Genomic DNA, 6,464 nt, shown 5'->3' with positions numbered 1-6,464 from the left:
TGCCAATATTTGCACTACTTCTCAGTCTTATTAAGATCAGACTATATATTTGTGCAGTTTCATTCAGACAGTACTTCATTGTGGATAACTGCATCATCTACAAAAAGTCTTAGGTTACTATTAATATTGTCTGCAAGGTCATTAATATTCAACTTGAAGAGCAAGGGTCCCAACACGCTTCCCTGGGGCAAACCTGAAGTTACTTCTGCATCTGACGATGACTCACCATCCAAGATTACATGCTGCGTCCTCCCTACCAAAAAGCCCTCAATCCAGTCACAATTTTTTTTAGACCACACCCCATGTGGTCGCACTTCTTTTGATATAGGTGTGATAACGAGTCAAATGCTTTCCGAAAATCCAGAAATAGTGCATCTACCTTACAGCCTTGATCCAAAGCTTTCGGTATGTCATATGAGGAAAATGCAAGTTGGGTTTCACATGATTGTTTTCGGAATCCATACTGGTTAGGATGGAGGAGGTCATTCTGTTCGAGATAATTCATTTATGTTTCAGGCCAGCATATGTTCTAAGATTCTACGGTAGTTTTGTGGATCACTTCTGCTACCCTTCTTGTAGAGAGGTGTAACCTGTGCTTCTTCCTCCGATCAGGGCACAGTTTTTTGTTCGAAGCATGTACGATAGAGGGGCTAACTCAGCCACAAGTTCCGTATAGAATCTGATAGCGATTCCATTGGGCCCTGGAGCTTTGTTCAATTTTAACAATTTCAGCTGCTTCTTAACACTATTGACACTAATACTTATTTCATTCGTCTTTTCAGTGCTGCGAGGATTAAACTGGAGAAACTCTCCTGAGTTTTGCTTTGTAGAGGAATATTCGAAAACGAAGTTCATCATAACAGCTTTTGCTTTGCTGCCCTCAATTTCAGTTACTGTCTCATTCGCTAGGGCCTGGAGATTGAACTCTGGTGCCATTAACAGCCTTTACATCTGACTAGAATTTATTTGGGTTTTGTGAAATACGATTTGACAATATTCTGCTATGGTAGTCATTAAAGGCAGCACGCATTGCTCTCTTGACCGCCAAGCGCATTTCATTCGGCATCTCTCTATCTGTAGCCCTATATTTTGTTTTACACCTATTATGTAGTGATCTCTGTTTCTTTAGAAGTTTCTTTACAGTGAATGTATATCACGGAGGTTCCTTCCCATTATAAACTTTTATGCTGGATACCTATCTGTCTAGTGCATGGTCAATTATTCTTTTAAACTTGAGCCATACTTCCTCTACATGCTCCTGCCCTGTGAAAAAAGTTTGAATTTCCTCTTTGAGATATGACACTACTGATTTTTCAATCTAGTTTACTGATATATATATATATATATATATATATATATATATATATATATATATATATATATATATATATATATATATATCCTTCATGAGTGGGATTGCGAACTATCTGTTCTAGGTAGCTTTCAGGGAAGTCATTTATTAATGATTCACAGGACGTCTTATCACCCCCACCCCTAACAAAACCGTAATTTTCCAAATTGCTTGTTGGATGATTAAAGTCTCCACTGATGATTACAGTACGATTGGGGAACATACGCATAAATGAACTGAGATTTTCTCTAATGTTTTCGGTTACATCAGGAGATGAATCGGGAGAGATAAGAATCTAGTTATCATTTTATGCCCACCCATGCTACTGAGTCTCGTCCAAACAATCTCATATGCAGCTTCAGTTTCTACCTCAGTGATTTTGAGTTTCTTGTCTGCTGTGACAAATGCACCACCTCCATCTCCTATTTGCCTATCACTTCGTTATATACTTAAATTTTCCACAAGACTCTCACTGCTCTCAGTTTCAAGTTTCAATAAGCTTTCCGTGTCTCGTATTTTGTGAGCTTCACTGTTTCTCAAGAGTTCTTCAAACTCTTGCATTTTGTTGCGACTGTAAGGCATTTCTGTCAAAACAGACACATGTTCTCTCGACTCATCTGTTTTGGTAATGGCTTCCTCAAACAGTGTCATTATAGGCGTATGAGGAATTCCAAACATTAGTGTTATCTAAACCAAAGAACTTTATGTTATATAGAAGATGTAGAAAATAGTCAATGCGAAAATGCGAAGATTGTCATATGGGTAAATTACACAATGATGAGGTGTTGGAACTTCAGACAGGAGAATCAGGCGAAACAATCTCGATATCTAATCTGTAATATTTCTGTATTTAGTTCAGAAACTGTCAGAGATAAATGTGAAGAATTAGTTCTGGAGATAGGCTTTGACTTCAGAGTTGTTTACGTCTTATTAGATTAGATGAGATGTACTTTTCGTTCAGACTGATCCACAATGAGGAGATCCTTCAGAAATTAGAAGATGTCAGAAAAACAACAATATTCAATTATATATTTACAAAGAAAAAAATAAGATAATGTACCTTCCACAAATCCCAAGTCAAATGGTTCCCATGGATGTGGAATAAATCAATAAAATCTTGAACATAACTTCATTTAACAGACAATATATAACTTGTCACAAAACATGTAACTATTCAATACACATAGGTGCATATGATGATTCTTAGGCTATTGAGCCATGCATCATCATACGGAAAAATTATTTTACAACACTTATTTACAATCTTCGTATTACTGCACTGAATTCATGCAGAAGTCAGGTTGAAGTAATATTTGCATTATTGCTCCTGTGAGGAGAGCTTCTGTAAAGTTTGGAAGGTAGGAGACGAGTTACTGGCAGAAGTAAAGATGTGAGTACCGGGCGTGAGTCGTGCTTCGGTAGCTCAGTTGGTAGAGCACTTGCCCGCGAAAGGCAAAGGTCCCGAGTTCGAGTCTCGGTCGGGCATACAGTTTTAATCCGCCAGGAAGTTTCATATCAGCGCACACTCCGCTGCAGAGTGAAAATCTCATTCTGGAATACAGGTTCTGTTTACAGCATCATGATGGTTGCATCCGTGTTTGGCGACATCGTGATGAACGCACATTGGAAGCGTGCATTCGTCATCGCCATACTGATGTATCACTCGGTGTGATGGTATGCGGTGCACTTGTTTACACGTCTCGGTCACCTCTTGTTTGCACTGACGGTACTTTGAACAGTGGACGTTACATTTAAGATGTGTTACGACCAGTGGCTCTACCCTTCATTCGATCCCTGCGAAACCCTACATTTCAGCAGGATAATGCAAGACCGCATGTTGCAGGCCCCGTACGGGCCTTTCTGGATACAGAAAATGTTCGACTGCAGACCTGGCCCACATTCTACAGATCTCTCACCAATTGAAAACGTCTGGTCAATGGTGGCCGAGCAACTGGCTCGTCACAACACGCCAGTCACTACTCTTGATGAACTGTGGTGTCTTGGTGAAGCTGCATGGGCAGCTGTACCTGTACACGCCATACAAGCTCTGTTTGACTCAATGCCCAGGCGTATCGAGGCCGCTATTACGGCCAGAGGTGGTTGTTCTGGGTACTCATTTCTCAGGATCTATGCATCCAAATCGCGTGAAAATGTAATCACATGTCAGTTCTAGTATAAAATGTAATCACATGTCAGTTCTAGTATAATATATTTGTCCAATGAATACCCGTTTATCATCTGCATTTCTTCTTGGTGTAGCAATTTTAATGGCCAGTAGTGTAGTAAGCGGAGCTTGAGTCTATATAAACCATACACCCTCCACAGTAATCTTCATCCTGCTCTACCGTGTTCCGTTGCCATCATCGTTAGTGCATCCATCTGCCTCTTTTGTCACTTAAAACCGCCATGAAGTGTTCAGCATGTTCAAGCAGCGTCAGTGGCAGCAGAAAACGTCTGATGCGCTATTTGGAGGAACTGCCATGTAAATAGATATTTTCATAGCAAGTGTTTGTGTGTTAGTTGCTCTAAGTCTTCAGATTTTATTAGTCCAGTTCAGTTGCATATTTTCACTAGAAAAAATGTTTCCTTGTTGTTACAGCTTTTGTTCCTGAAATGTCAGCTGAGCTTGACCAGCAGCAGAAGGCTGAGAGCACGCACGCTGGTGAGCTTGTAAACCTCCAGAGCAGCATGCTGCGGCGATTCTACTGTGTAAGTACATATGCTCGTTAAAATTGTTTTTCGTTGTGTTGTATTTCGTGTATGTGTAAATGCTTTTAAATCTATATGTTCTTGCTGTTCTAGATGATTTCGAGTGGGGGTCAGGGGCAGTGTTACACCACCCGTGATAAACCTATCGCAGATGTCGTGTAAGTGAATATTCTTTTCGTAAAATTTTTTCATAATATTGTAATTGCTTTTTTAGACTAATATGTTGTTGTTGTTGTTGTTGTTGTAGGTGATATTGGTGAGCTGAAACAGTGGCTCCATGCTCGTCCAGATGAGGAAATGCCATAGTGGGTGGAAGAAATGGTGCAGGAGATTTGGCTCCGTGAGCCTCAGTTGCCAATACCAGACAGGATGAAGGCGATCCCTGATGACTTCAAGCATGTGGTGTCATCATGGAGGCAGCGTCACACCGCTGTTGCTTTAGGTAATTTATATACCTGTCTATATTTGTTGCTGTGGATATAATCAGTGTTCATTCTTTGTTTTTCCCTATTGTTTCTCTGCAGCCAATGAACTGATGTATCAAGGGTACAATCCACTCCAAAACGTCCACAGTACAAATTGGCATGGCATTTGGGGCAAGCAAAGAGAATGCCAAAATGCGGTCCTTTGCCCGCCAGGACAGGCTGGTGGCTGCATGAGCAGCTTTCCTGTCACTGCTGCGATGCTCTGGCAGCCATGAGCTTCCACCCCTCCAGCCACTAGGTGATTGCAACTTCCAGCATATGGGTCGAGGTTGTTGTCGTGGGCAGTTCACAGCAGCCATCCCTTTAGCCCAGGTGCTCATACTTGCTGAGACAGCTGCACTTCAGTATCGGTGGCCTCGCAAGGCCGATGCATCCCCCACAATAAATGGTCACTCCACATCACAGCCAGTTTACGTACAAGGTGTCTGCAATCCTCGGTTGATAGCTATAGTGGTAGTAATAGTGGCAATTCGTTCTCCTGTCCTATTACAGAAAAACACCAGGTTAGTAATGTGATGCCACAGCTAAACTGTGAGGCGATTGAGGATGCATTTGAGGAACATATCTCGTTTTCTTGTATAGATGACCCAAAGGGGGGCCACAGAGACCCAATCGATTTTCTGAAAGCATGCCTTCCTGTTCTGGAAGCAGAGCTCCTCAAAATAATTAACGATCCATGCTATCTGGCGATTAAATGGAGCTCTGTGCGCCTTTATAAACCCATACATCCCCCCAAACAGGACTCAGTTCTAGAGGAGATAAGCATTTTGTACATTTGGGAGGAAAATTACGTAGTATTGTGCAGTACCTCAGTCTCTAAGTGGTTTCATAATTTCACTTTAGTGCTACACAGGTCAAGTTTTCTGAGATGGAAGTTAGAGACCCAGATAAAGCACTCAGCTGAGTACTACACTCCAAGATCTACACAGATGTCTTTGAGTCAATAAATAGGGATCCAGCTATATCAAGCTTCCTTAGGATATAGCGGCCAAGCAAGCATGCATTAATTTCCAAAATAAAAAAGACTACTTTTGTTTTGCCTGATCGATCCTGGCTTGTGGAAGAAATTATAACGAAGATCTGCACCATCCAACTCAATAAGCTGTAGGTAATAGTATTCCCAGGCACTATAATTTTCAAGGTTTGGAGTTCCCCAATGAAACCCAGGACACTCATAACTTTGAGGCACATTATATCGGGATATCAGTTCATGTTTATGGCCTGAGGAAGAACAAGACAGATAAAGGTAGAAAAGTTATAAATAAAGTTGTTGGACTCCTTCATTTATCTGAATTTGTTCATCAGTGTAAGCTGCATGTGAACCTGCTGCTATTCTCCAATGGGGATAACAACAATCCTTACGTATGGGTCAAAGATATGTCTCAACTCCTTTCATCCTCATTGAGTAAACATGTGTGTAAAAAGCATATTTTCTTTGTGTGTCTCAATGCCTTTTCTGAAAGTGACTTATTAGCAAAGAGTATTGTGGATCACTCTGCCAGGAAGCCAATATGTGTTGTAATGTGCACTGAGGAAGGCAAAATCTTAAAGTTTAAAAAATGCCCATCATCAGGAGCGTTGCCATTTTGTAGTGTTTGCTGACTCTGAGTGCCTCCTTTCTCCTGTGCCAACTGTGAAAACGACCCTACAGCCTTACATACCACCTTCACAAAGAAACGTTTACAATATGTGGCAGCATACTACCCTTCATACTGGTTTTATCTGAGTCTTATACTGGTTTTATCTGAGTCTTATATGTCACAAATCAGCCCGCATCTCGTGGACGTGCGGTAGCGTTCTCGCTTCCCATGCCTGGGTTCGATTTCCGATGGGGTCAGGGATTTTCTCTGCCTTGTGATGGCTGGGTGTTGTGTGCTGTCCTTAGGTTAGTTAGGTTTAAGTAGTTCTATGTTCTAGGG

The 6,464-nt window shown here is 41.3% G+C and overlaps 1 non-coding gene across 1 annotated transcript; it reads left to right on the top strand.

Moving 5' to 3' along the window:
• Nucleotides 1-2,762: 2,762 nt before the first annotated feature.
• Trnas-cga (transfer RNA serine (anticodon CGA)) lies at nt 2,763-2,837 on the top strand. Its single transcript has one exon. It is a non-coding gene; the product is annotated as a tRNA-Ser (tRNA).
• Nucleotides 2,838-6,464: the final 3,627 nt, after the last annotated feature.

Source organism: Schistocerca gregaria, chromosome 2 (assembly GCF_023897955.1).
Source record: "Schistocerca gregaria isolate iqSchGreg1 chromosome 2, iqSchGreg1.2, whole genome shotgun sequence".
NCBI classification, from domain to species: domain Eukaryota; kingdom Metazoa; phylum Arthropoda; class Insecta; order Orthoptera; family Acrididae; genus Schistocerca; species Schistocerca gregaria.
The sequence above is the reverse complement of the archived record's forward strand: the minus strand, read 5'-3'. Positions and strand labels throughout refer to the sequence as shown.